Source organism: Puntigrus tetrazona, chromosome 1 (assembly GCF_018831695.1).
Source record: "Puntigrus tetrazona isolate hp1 chromosome 1, ASM1883169v1, whole genome shotgun sequence".
Classification (NCBI taxonomy): domain Eukaryota; kingdom Metazoa; phylum Chordata; class Actinopteri; order Cypriniformes; family Cyprinidae; genus Puntigrus; species Puntigrus tetrazona.
This window is the reverse complement of record NC_056699.1, coordinates 25,346,566-25,360,689: the sequence shown is the minus strand read 5'-3', so window position 1 is coordinate 25,360,689 and position 14,124 is coordinate 25,346,566. Positions and strand designations below refer to the sequence as shown.

Here is a 14,124-nt window from a genome sequence, read left to right as displayed (position 1 = left end):
CATATGCCCCAGGAGCCTCTGAAAATATTTCAGTGGGACCGCCATCCTGCTCTTGAACATATTGAAGCAGTTCAACACCGAATTGGCACGCTCCTCTGTTAGGTGTGCCATCTGATCGATCGAATCCAGCTCCATCCCAAGAAAAGAGATCCTCTACGTTGGACAGAGTTTGCTCTTCTCCTGGTTGACCTGAAACCCCAACTGGCTGAGATGCTGTAGCACCAGATCCCTGTGTTCGCACAACTGAGCCCGGGACTGAGCCAGTCATCCAGTTGGTTGAGAATGCGAACGCCTTACTCTCAGTGGAGCAAGGGCTGCTTCCGCGACTTGCATGAAGACGCGTGGCGACAGGGAGAGCCCGAAGGGTAGGACTTATACTGATATGCTCGACCTTCCCGAACGCGAACCTCAGGAATGGCCTGGCACGGAAGAATCGACACATGAAAGCACGTGTCCTTCAGGTCGATCGCTGCAACCAATCCTGGGGACGGACGCGACTGAATAGGCGTTTCTGTGTCAACATCCTGAACGGAGTGCTCGATTCAGGACTCACAGATCCAAGATTGGTCATAACCCACCGCCTTTCTTGGGCACTATGAAGTATGGGCTGTAAGCCCCGACCTCACTATCGGCTGGAGGAAGCGGCTTTATCGTGCCTTCACTAGAAGGACAGCAATCTCCGCCCACAAGACAGGGGCACGCGCATTGTTCACTGGCGTATAGCGGATCCCACTGAACTTGGGGGGGGACGCCGGATGAACTGAATCATATAGCCGAAGTCGGAAGGGTTCGCAGGGAGCCACCGGATAGCCTGGGAAGATTCAACCAGGCATCCAGAGACCGAACTAGCGGCTCGAGCGGAACCACCGGCGTGCAGGCGATGGGGCAGCGAGGGGAGTGCAGGGACCGGCTCGGCGTCTCGTGGCCGGTCCGAGCCCGGCGGGTCTGAGTGTGTGCAACTCTTACCTGCATCCCCGCAGAAGTGAGGCGGGTAGGCCGTTGGTTCGTCCTCCCAGTCTTCCCACTGCTGCATATTAGCCCAGGAGAGGCGCGAGTGGCGCGGAACTGGCCCGCTCCACTCCTCGCTCTCCTGGGGACCCAGAGACAGAGAAACCGCCCTTGTCGAGGTTTTAGGTAGCGGCAACATTCTCTGCCCGGCAGAGCAGCTCCCTCCATCCCCGGATCTGAGGGCCTCTTGCACCTGCGCTTTCCTCCAGGTTTGGCAGGAGCCTGGACAGGCTGGGTGGCTGCCCTGCTGCCAGCTCCACGGTGCTGCCTAGATGGGGGCTGCTGCGTGGCTGCACGGGAGCGGTGGTGGCAGCAGGGGGCACCCTCGGCGACGAGCTGGCTGAGGTGGGCCGTCGGCGGCTGGGTGAAGGCAGCAGCTGCACGCCGAGGCAGGATGTTTTTACCTCAGTCTGCTTCTGGGCAGCGGAGAACTGCTGGGCAAAGTTCTCCACTGCGTCGCCCGAGTGGCCGGTCTGGGACATGGGGGCATTCAAGGAACGCGTGTCTTGTCTACCTCGCGCATGTCGACCAGACACAGCCACAGATGGCGTTTCTGGACCACCGTAGTGGCCATCGCACAACCCAGAGACCGCGTTGTGACCTTCGCCGCCGTGGCGCGAGGTCCATCACGATACAGAGTTCTTTCAGAACTTCCGGGTCATGACCACCCCTGTGCAGATCCTTCAGTGCCTTGGCCTGATGAACCTGCAACAACGCCAAAGCGTGTACTGCAGACGCAGCTTGTCCCAGTAAGCTCCTCATGCACTTCCGGGAAGAAAGGTACCAGGGTGGGGCCCTGAGAACCAGCGCGAGCCACCCTTAAATACCAATCGTCCAGCCTCGAGGGCCCGGGAAGCAGTGGAGGTTTCCACTGATCCCGATCACCTCGGCGGCCTGGGCAAGCATAGCCACCATTTCTAGATCTGTATCCAGTACATTCAACGCCTGGTAGACGCAGAGCAACCGGATCTTCACTTCCAGAAATGTCTGGCTCACCTTCCGATGCAGCGATTGACTTCTGATCATCAGGGGGAGCCCAAGAGGGTACAGCTGATACCCCACGTGAGGGTCCAGACTGCCCCTTTTGCAGCTCCACTGGTTGCAGAGTTTAAGCTTTGTGTCACAACGAAATGGAGCCCACCTGTCTGCAGCCAGAATGAGAACCAAGTCGAGCAAACACAAGCTCCGCCTCCTTTTTCAAGGCGACAGAGCCCGCCCATCACTCCGAGATGACCATCTCCCTGCGAGGAAATGATTCATCCACAACCGCCACCTCAGCGTGCTAAGCCCAGGCACGCGAGGCAACGATTGTGACCATCACCTAACACCAGGTAACAACCGCATCCAGAAACACACGGGTGTACGTCGTCTGAAGCAAGACCCACGCTGTCTTCCAAGACGCGTCGAGTTTGCCAGACGTAACGTCGTCTTTAAAAAGACGCACCCGCGAATGCTCTTTTAGTGCTGAGGCAACAGGGGATAGCCGTTTTGCGCACAAACAGGGGGGTAGTGCAGCCTGATTGTGGCAATCCACTCGACGCAGGAAAACGACCTCCGCTGAAACGCCGTACTCCAACACTCGTAGATCGTCTTTGGAGCGGAACAGTCACGCTCGGCTCCGAAGCGAAAAGCTGAATATGCGCTGCACCCGCTGCTTATTTATACACGCGCTGTGATCAGCGGCAGCTGGATGCGATTAGCGCATGCCAATCTTCAATTGGCTTGTTTAGATACACTCGAAGTAGATTGGTCTCTCGAAGCGAGATCCCAATTCGTCGGTCATCCGACGTGACTCGGAGTGACCGACTGAAAGGGAACACTTCACGTGTGTTTTTTTTATCATGTTGACTGTGCGTGCCTGCGTTATTTTGGCACTGCCGGCATCAGCAAAAGCCAAATCTGTGCAAGAAACTATACTCGCGCATACTTTTTGGCATCCACAGCGTATGCTGCTCAGCGAACGGCTGGCTTCGAAAAACACGAAACTTTTGACTTCAAGGAATAACCGCTTTAACACTCACGTTGACCCTTAAACAATGTATCATTTTAGCACCGGTCCGAAATGTGAAATCCCGTCCTGAAGCAAGGTCAGTTGAGAGCCAGCACTGTAGAGTCTGAGCCGTACAGATAGTGAAGGAGGCGCTGGCCTTGGTGCTGAACCCTTCTCTGGCGGGAGAGACTTCCCTGGACGTGCTTCCTCCGCATCTCCATGCCTCTCTATACCCGAACACTTGTCTGCGTGTTTTTCTGCCTGTTTATCGTCTATATATAGCACCACAGCACCTCCGTTTCACACATTTAGTGTCAAAGAGTGTGTGGGTTTTGTTAGCTCCTGTGAGAGTTTTGGCTTTTTGTGCGCTGATCGGATCCGAATGGCTGGTGTCTGTAATGGGCCACCACTGTTAGCATTCACATACCTGCTGTAAAGAGCCTCTCCAGCGAACGGCAAGCACATTATTTGTGCTCAAATGCGTGTGTGTGTGTGTGAATAGAGCCCTCTTGGGAGGTTTGTGAAGGAAACGCGGATGGGTTTTTGTAGGAAGATTATGGCAGCTAATAACGGATGGGTCTTTTGTGCTCAGTACGGGTCACGCTGTTTAATTGGGCTGATACAGTAGATTAATCAGCAGACGATCGATATGACATTTCCAGGACTGCTGAACCGTGCCAGCTATAATCAGGATACAGTCTCGCCCAGACTGGGCCGCCGACTTTCAGAGCGTCGTACATCCACAAGCCTACGCAATGTTTTTTGTTATCTTTGGATTTTTTGTAATTATTGGCCTTTAATGTAATCGCATTCAGAAGGCACACGCATGTCTGTGTGTGTAGAAAAATAAGTTACGTTTATATTTTAGATTTTTATATATATATATATATAATATAAATTATATGACGATAAATATATACTGTACACGTAAATGCATGTACCTTTTTCAAAATACATAACGTATGTGTGTGTGTTTATATATACATAATAAGTACACGTAAATACGTATTTATTATGAATGTATTTTTCACAATCAATACTTTTTTCATTTTTATTTTATTTTTTTAGCTTTTATTGTGTAATCATGTAATCAATAAAAAGTATCTATCTATAGAGAAAAAATATTTAAATTTTTTTAATCTACGCTGCCTAGCCCTAGATCCCGCTAAGAGAGACTGGACAGGTCACACACGTCCTCCCTCCATCTATTATTCCAGGTCATATTTTCCCTTCTATGAATTTGACCCGGTAACTCCTAAAAGCTCATCTGCATCTCTCTCTCTCTCTCTCTATATTCTCATCTCTCTTTCCACCATCCAGATCATTTATTATTGAAATGAGCAGCTTTTAATGTGTGTCTGGGCCCGTGCGCAGCTGAGAGAGAGTGTGCTCAGAGAGACGGCGGCCCTCCCAGTCCCAACAGACCCTCCCGACTGTGACATGACGCCATTCAAGGTTCAGACAAGGTTTATTGTGGTGAGCTATCTAGGGCACAGAGATGATGTCAGTTCTTATATAGCCTGGCACACAGAGGGAGATGGGCGGGGCTCTGCAGCCACATCACAGAGAAATCAACCAATCAGATGCAAGCGTCCTAAAACCCTGTGGTGTGATCTCTGCATATGAAGCCAGTAATATAATGTGCTTCCTCTTCTTTTGACTTAAACATAGGTAGCTAAGATTACTTTCGAACCGAAATGTAATTTCTTCAAGCCACAATGATTCATTTAGCATGTTCTTAAAGAAATGTCCACACATCTGTATCGTTTTGCGAATTGTTCTTATATTAAACAGAAAATATAAATACAGATTCCTGTTCGCTGTTATATACCACAATACTATATTTTAAATAACGTCTTAATGTGTTTTAAAAGTCGTGTGTTCACATATATTTGCATTTTTATTATAAAAAAGGAATCAACTCACATTTGTTGCAATAAAATTGTTTTATTTCTTATTATACTTATTTTAATTAACATTCTTTAGTTTAAAAAGGATGAATCTTTTTTAAACACCTATATTTTCTGCGCAAAACGAAAGGTCCTTATGTTTAATCAGATCGTTGCTATATACGCTTGATTTTGGTCAGAATTACGTTTTTCTGAAAAAAAACTAAAAACTTTGATGCAGACACATAAATAAAAGATAATAATAACAGAGCAGCATATTAAAACACTAAAGACTGGATCAATGATGCTAAAAAATTCATCTTTGCATCAGGAATAAATTACAATTTAGCATATATTCAAATAAAAAACACTTGTTTTAAATGCAATGTTAATTTTACTATCTGTGTGCTATTACACATGCATTAAGATATATTTAATATCGTTGAATGGCTAAAAATATGTTGTCCAGCAATAAAGTGGACCGTCCGTGTTTATGGATCCAAATAGCCTATTTTATGAACAAGATCAACGTAATCTGTTCCTCTCTCTGTTTTTTTTTTTATCCCTCCCATGTGTGATTCAGATTTCCATTACCAGCGGCACAGTCCTGAGCCCTGAGCTCTGATAGGCTTTTAATGGCCACACACGCATGCTGACAGCCCTCCCTCGCTCTCTATCTCGCTCTCGCTCTCTTGCTGTCTTTACTTCCTGGCTTGGCACGTTACCCTTGAGAGCCACCTTCTCTCTCTCCTCTCTCTCTCTCTCTCAGTCAGTCAGTCAGCCTCACGCACTCAGACGAACCCGGAGCGTGTGTGAGGGAGGACGTGATGTGTCACGGCGTAGTCGGCTGCTCTCCGTGAGCGTTGTTTAAGTGTGTGTTGACACACTCGGCTGTCGCTGTCACTCTCATCGCCGCGCGCGTGTGTGTGTCTGCCAACCGGCCGTCCTGGATAGCAACATGTTCCGCCGAACCAAGAGGTAATCCAGAGAGAGAGAAAATTATTTGGCTCTCGCTCGCAGTTATGACTCATCAGAATGTGCTAGTTGTGGTGATTTTGTTGTTTTTGGCGATGATGATGATGATGATGATGGTGATGATGCGCTGTGATTGTTTACACTGATGTCATCGTCTCTCGGCTGGTTCGTGGAGGGATGACAGCTTGTGTTTTGCAAGTGTGTGAGCATGTGTGAGCTCGTGAGGTGAAGGAGTGACAGACCGATATATATCGGGTATCTTTTCTTATGTGGCCATTATCGGTTTTATATCGGCCGATAACCGGGTCCAAAACGGACTTTTTTTGCCACACCTGCTAATGGTGGATTATTGATTTAGTAATAATATTTACGGTGTATGTAAAATTAAATAAAATAAATGAATAAAATAAACTAAAATGAAAAATATTTTCTGTCGCATAGCGGGAATTGGTTTATTATTAACCGGTTTATTATTGAATGTGAGCGGCATAACGGCATCGCGTGCAGTTTTCATATACGCAACATTTAATTAATGTAAATAATTTAATGTAGCAGTGATGCACTAAGTGTTTCTATTCATGAGGAATCCTGAAAAAAACACGGTTTCGTAAATATATTAAGCAGCAAAACACTGATGATAATAAGAACCATTATTAATAAATAAACACCAATAAAACAGCAGCAAATCAGCGATTTTGATTTCTGAAGGATTATGAGCGGCTGGTGTAATGATTCTGAAAATTCATCTTTGCATCCCAGGAGTAAATTACATTTTGAAATCTATTCAAATAGAAATCACTTATTTTAAATGGCAATAATAATTGGCATTATTGCAGTTTTTGTTTGTATTTTTCAGCAAACAAATGCAGCCTTGGTGAGAGTCTTGCGTTATAAATATCATATTGACCCCAGATCTTAGAATGAAGTATATCAGAGGAAAAATACACAAAACCTAACGCTTCTAATAATGATCTGATTAAACACAGATATTGACCAAAACTGATCATCTCAAAATTGTTCTTTATTGACATATAGGCTATACTCAGCCTGGCTTACTATAACACACAACATATTGGCTAATTGTATTAACCACTGATCACTCTGATCTCTGCATTTTTGGTATCGGAAAACTCGTATTGGTCGACAGCTTGTGTAAAACTGTGATTGATTGAATGTATATAGCTAAATTCCTTTTAAACTGCCTACACACACACACACACACACACACACACACTTGGCATGAGAAGATATGGTAACAGCGACTACATTTGTTTATGTTTTGCGCATATGCTGCGTAAAGTCCGCTTGTGTGTTTATATGTGTGATGTTGTGTGACAGAAGAGATTAAAGTGGCTTTGAACGTGTGTGTGTGTGTGAGTGTGTGTGTGTGTGTGTGTGTGTGTCGTCTTTCTCTCTCTTCATCTCTGTCTGTCCCCCACGGTGCTCCATTCTGTCTGAACTGACGCTGTCAAGCCATGTTCTGCTGTTCTGCTGTGTGTGTGTGTGTGTGTGTGTGTGTGTGTGTGTGTGTGTGAGAGAGAGAGCGAGGCTTATGAATAGTTAAAGTTCAATTATTTTGCTAAGCGCTGCAGAAAAGATGAATTTACTTCTCATTGCAGGAGTAGTTCACTCAAAAGATATTTTATTCTACTTTTCTGGTGTTCCTTTGTCAGTGTGATCGCACCTGATGACCCCGCTGAACCTGAGCTATTATTATTCATGTTAGGATTCTCTTTTTAGCCGTTGCTCCGTTCACGGACCTGACCGAGGAGTTGGTTAAGGTTTTATTCTGTGAGCAAAAGGCATATTACTCTATTAACGATCAGTCAAAAATCAATGTGTTTTGAGGAAAATAAATCTATACCATATGCATTTTTTTTTATATATGTGTATTTAAATATTTTATTTTATTATTTTATTTTATTTTACAGGTGTTTAGTTTACAGAGCTATATAAATACTATATAATTCATTTATAGACATGTAACTCTCGCTTTAGCTTTTTTATTGTATTTAGTTCTAACTGATTTGTTTTTTATCTCTGTTTTATTTTATATATTTAGTTATATTTAGCTATTCAGTTTATAGAGGTATGTAAATCCGAAATATTTCATCATATTTCAGTAGCTGTTTTATTCGATTTTATTATTAGAGGTATATAGATATTTGATCATATTGGAATACTTTATTTTATTTGTTTAGCTTTTCTATTTAATTTTATTTAATTTACATTTTACAGATATACACAGCTAATCCAGATATGTAAATCCAAAATGTTGCACCAATCTTTTCGATTTTGTATTTCATTTTTATTTTACATTTTACATCACAGCTCTGGACAGTTTGCTTGGGATTGCGCACAAAATGAAATTTTTATAGCCGGAAGCGTTTTTCCTCACACGTTTGTGTTCAAATGATGTTTTGGGAAAGCGTGTTTTGATATTTTGTTGCTGTCTCTGGGAGTTTAGTGCATCGTGTTGCTCCGTGCCGCCGATGCCTTCATGGAGGAAAACAGACGGCGAGGGAATATGAATGAGAGGGAGTGAACAGAAAGTATGAGCCTGAGGAGATGTCTTGGCCTATATTTGAGAACAGTGAGCGGGTTAACTCTCTCTAAAACACCTGCTCAAGAGTTTCTCTCTCTTCATCCTGCACTTCCCTTTCTTACTGACTCATTACTGTGCTTTCCATCTAAAGAGACGAGCTTTCAGGGCTGTGTTTGCAAAGTTGGTTCACTTATTTATGCTTTTTTGAATTTACTTGGAAGCAGTATACAATCATCGGATGCTACATGCGCTTATTATTACTTTTTTTACAAGCGTCACGATGAAGGCAGCTCTCCCAGAGGATGGGGGCGGGGTCAGAAGAGCTTGTTAGCATTTAAAGGAACATGCACCGAAAACGGATCTCGGTGAACGGAGCTGATTTTGACAGGGTACAGATGTTTTTTACACTACCTTTGAGAAACCGTGACCAACTTCTCATTAAGACCAATCATATCAACCTGGGGAAAATGGGCATCCGATGACCCCTTTAAACATTATTCATTCATGTACTTGTATGTATGTAGAACAAACCTGTTAAGTGGTTACCTGAAATAGATCTAATCTTGCATTTAATGTAACTATACAGTAAAATATTGAGAAGTTCTTGGGAATGAAAAAGAATAAAAGTATTTTATAATTTAAAATGTAAATTCACATTCTCATAATTCTGTGCAATACTCATATTATATATATATATTTTTTTTTAATTAAAATAATTGTTTCTTTTAATTTGTTTCTATAAATTATGTTCATTGAGGTCGATATTACATCTAATCTGTAAAACCTAAAAATGTTGCTGAAATATTTATTCTGGGAATGTTCGAAAACCACAGCTGCCGCTTTTTAATGTAAATTTTTAATGTAAATTAATTTTTAATGATTTTTTTATTATTATTGGCATATGACAGTAATCTATCTGTCTGTCTGTGTCTGTTATATTCATTTAGTATTTTTGTGGAGTATTAATAAATAATATAATATTATATTTACTACATTATAGTAAAAATACTTGGCAGTAATATATAATTGTAATAAATAGTAACACAATTTTTTTATTGCCTTTTTGGTACTTTTTTACCTCATTTGGTAGACTTTTTAATTAAATTAAATAAAAAAAAAAAATATATATATATATATATATATATATATATATATATATATATATATATATATATATATATATATATATATATATAATGAATATACCAGACACAGATAGATATAATAAAAGCAGTGTAATAAAAGCAGTGTCCGAGATGATTGAGAGCAGTCTTGAGATCACTTAACACTGATAGATCATTCCTCGTGGCCTGAAACGACACACGTCCATGTCTCCACAGCCTTCAAGCAGAGCTCAGGAAATGAAAGGGCAGCAGGAAGAATGAATGGAGGAATACGGGCTGCTTGTGGTGTAATCTTGTTTGTCTGGGACTCACAGATAATCTGTGAGATTACAGTCGATAGAGTGGATGCTGAGAGCAGGAGAGATGACTTTCATTCATACCCACTGCATTCATTCTTCAAGAGTTTCTCCTGTCCACACTAATCTAAATCACAAAAATAGACCCCAGGTCTGCTGTGAGTAATATACAATCTTATTTTTATGGCATGAGTCATTTTAATATATTTACCTATATATAGTTATTAGTTTTGCAGGGCGTTTGATGAAAACATGGTGTATATTTGTGGTAATGCCTATTTTTGATAAGATATTTCAACTGATGATTAAAAAAACGTAGGGGAAAAATGAAGAAAAAGTGAAAGATGAAACAAACGATATTTAGAAAATAAATGTGGGAAAATATTTTTGTTTATATTTATTTATTTATTTATTTATTTAGTTTAGTGCTGTCAAACATTTAATTGCAATTAATGCGTGCAAACAAAAGGTTTTGTTTTCAAAATACATGTGTGTGTTCTGTGTTTATTTATTATGTACATGAAAATTAAAAATACTTGTATAATTATACTCATATAATTAATATTATATATATATATATATATATATATATATATATATATATATATATATATATATATATATATATATATATATATATATAACACAAAACACACATATTATTATATAAATGAAAAGTTTATTTTGGATATGGTTAATCATGATTAATCGTTTGATAGCACTAATTTATTTACTCATTTATTTATTAATTATTATTACTTAATTCTGACCATTTGTACTGATGCTGTATAGCTTGCTGTTTTGAATACATTTTGAATTTATTTTATTTTATATTATTATATTTTATTATTTTTTAAGCATTCAAATTGCTATTTATGCGTGTACAATCAACAAGAGTTTATCATTTCAGATCATTTCAGAGACTATTTTTCGGTTCAAACAGAGAAGCATCAGGAACTGAACTGATTTCAGAGTCCATCCATAAACTTAATGTAGCCAATAGGTGTTAGATAATAAATGTGGCTCGCATGCTGAATTAATTTGTAGATATATCAGTGGAATCCCAGTGAAACAGACCTCAGTGCTGCTCAATATGCCAGTGCTGTCTTTACTGCAAGGTTGTCTGGGGTTTAAAGATCGCCTGCTTTAGTCTGTAGAAGATCACAGCATTTTAGATTAAAGAAAAGCCTCCTGGAGATTTCCTGCAAAATTTAGTTTGCTGATCAAACACACTTGACCAGCTCATCAAAGTTTGGCTTCACTTTCATATTACAGGCAGGTCTTCAAACATTTCATATGACTGGCTGCAACACTGACCAAAGCTTGAGAGAGACGTCAGGTACAGCTGACAGAATTTATACTTTATCCCTCTTCATCTTTACAATTACATGGTTAGCAGTTCTTTTATTATTATATTTTTAATAATTATTTTTATAAAAAAATTTAAATGAATTTTATTCTATTAAATTTTACTTTATTTTTATTGTATTTTATTCATAATATTATATTTTATAACTTTATTTTATTTTATTACTTTTAAAATATTTCAATTTCTTTTCTATTCAAATTGCAGATTTTATTATTTATTTATTTTATTTTATTTATTCAGTTGTACTTCATTTCGTCGTATGTTTTGTTTTGTTTTATTAAATGTTGTATTTTTGTGCATTTTTTTCGATTTAATTCTATTAATATATTGTGTGATGGATTTCATTTGAATTTATTCTATTCTCTTCTATTTTGAAGTGTTAATGTATTTATTCAGTTTTATTTAGTTCTTTTTGAATGCTGGGATATCTTTTCAGTTTTGCAAGGACACCAGATATTGCCGCTAGAGGACATTTGGGACATGATATTTTATTTAAATCAGTAAGTCTAACAGCTGAAACTGGGCCAGATTTAGTGTCGGGACAGTGAGACACACACACCTTGTGAAAGCAGGACATCCGGTCCCCTCTGTTTTGTCCTTTTTTCCTTCTTTCTCCACCTATCATGAGCAGAGACAGGAGTGAAGGTCCTCTGTGAGCTCTGCTCTCTCACACTGCCGGAGAGTCTATATTTATCCCGTTCACCTCCTCTGAGCCTCTCTTTCACCCGTTCATCTGCACACTCGTCTATTCTCTTCACCTTCTGCTTTTTCTTCTCTTTCTCAAACTGTGTGCAAAAACCAGTATCTGCTGTAGTACCCACATCCTATTGCCTAGCAACCAGAGGTAAGGTGACCTTACATTACCACACCCTTTGCACTGTAAATACTAAATATTATTGAATATTTAATAAATTATATTACATAATATATATGGGTGTGAATATATATATATATATATATATATATATATATATATATATATATATATATATATATATATTATACATACATACATACACATATATATATATATATATATATATATATATATATGTTTTGTATTTTATTTTATTATTGGAGATATTAATTTTATAGTCAAAGAGAGTCATATTAATTTTGATTTTTGTTTGTTTTGGTTTCAAAGATATTTACTTTGTTGTTGTTGAGCCCAACAGCTAAAACCAAGCCTTGTTTTGTTTTGTTGGGGATTTATAATTTTGTTTTTTTATGTTGTTTTGTTTTGGTGGGATATTTTATTTAAAATTGTTGAGCCCAACAGATGAAGCTAGGCCTTGTCTTGTGTTGTTTTGTTTTTGTTTTGTTTGTTTGTCTTGTCTTGTCTTGTCTTGTAATGTTTTTGTTTTGTTTTTTTTTTTGTTTTTTGTTTTGTTTTGTTTTGTTTGTCTTGTCTTGTCTTGTAAATTTTGTTTTGTTTTGTTTGTCTTGTCTTGTCTTTGTCTTGTCTTGTCTTGTCTTGTCTTGTAGTTTTTTGTTTTGTTTTGTTTTGTTTTGTTTTGTTTTTGTCTTGTCTTGTCTTGTCTTGCCTTGTCTTGTCTTGTCTTGTCTTGTCTTGTCTCTTGTTGTTTGGTTTTGTTTTTTTGTTTGTGTTTTGTTTTGTTTGTAATGTTTTGTTTTGTTTTGTTTTGTTTTGTTTTGTTTTTTTGTTTTGTTTTTTTGTCTTGTCTTTGTCTTGTCTTGTCTTGTCTTGTAATGTGTTTTGTTTTGTTTTGTTTTGTTTTTTTGTTTTGTCTTGTCTGGTCTTGTCTTGTCTTGTCTTGTCTTGTTTTGTTTTGTTTTGTTTTGTTTTGTTTGATTTGTCTTGTTTTGTTTTGTTCTGTTTTGTCTTGGAGATATTTAATTAAAATTGGATATGAACTGTTGTGATACGCCAGTTATTCAAATTAGATTCCATCCGGATATGCATCAGATAATATCAGATTAGAAGTGACAGTCTGACCGAGGCTTTACAGATGAAACCAGGCCTTGTTTAGTTTTAAAGTTTAAGTTTTATTTTGGTTTTGTTTCATTTTTTTTCGTTTAGTTTAAAGTGTGCCACTTAAAATGTGGCGAGCGTAACAGGTGAAACCGTTTCATTTCTTACCCCATGCTTTTCTGCCCCAAATTATTTGAACGTTAGCTCTTATTTTAGTGACTCAGAAACCAGTTTGTAAGCATGCGGCTGACAATCCGGGGGGGCGGCGCACACCTGTATCCAAACACAACATATGCTAGTGACCGGTCTCTACAGCAGGAGCAACAGATGAAGCATCAGAGAGGGATCTCTAGAGGCGTATGAAGGTGAGAGATGTAACAGGTGTGCGTCTCTCAGCGTTGGTGAACTGACTGCTCTTTTGTAGATTGAAGCGCTGTGTGTGCTGCGTTCAGTGAGTCCATCACCCGTTTAACAGGTTCGGTGTATTAGTTGTGTTGTAATCTAATGTTAGATTATTACTCTTAATACGAGTGAGTTTGAGTGGCTGTTAATTGGGAGGCTGTCTGGGTCAATCTCCATGGCAACCATTGATTTAACCTCTGACCTTGTGATGAAAGATTCCGCTTACTCTTTCCGCTTGCTCTTTCTCTTGTTTGTTTGTGTCTTTAAGGTGACTTTTGTTCAAATGGCACACATTTTTTTGTGTTTGTTCTTCCGTCCTCAATGCTTGTTTTTTCAGTAGATGAAGGTGTGGGTTTTAATAGCTCCTGTCGCTAATTCAGAAACGTCACTTCTGAACTAGTCACAAAGCAACGTCGAGTTACTTCATTAAAAGCATATGGTATTGCTGTAGTAAAAGCGGTGCATTGTGTGTTGTAGACTTTCATGAGAGAGAGATGCAGCGTTCTCATTCTTCAGATCGGTCTCATATTCACAATAAAACATATGAATGTCTGATAGACTTGTACTCGTTAAAATTGGGTGATTTCTGATGA

The 14,124-nt window shown here is 39.4% G+C and overlaps 1 pseudogene; it reads left to right on the top strand.

The window, feature by feature from the left end:
- The first annotated feature begins 5,845 nt into the window (after positions 1-5,845).
- LOC122349071 overlaps positions 5,846-14,124 on the top strand; it is a 35,268-nt pseudogene continuing 26,989 nt past the window's right edge.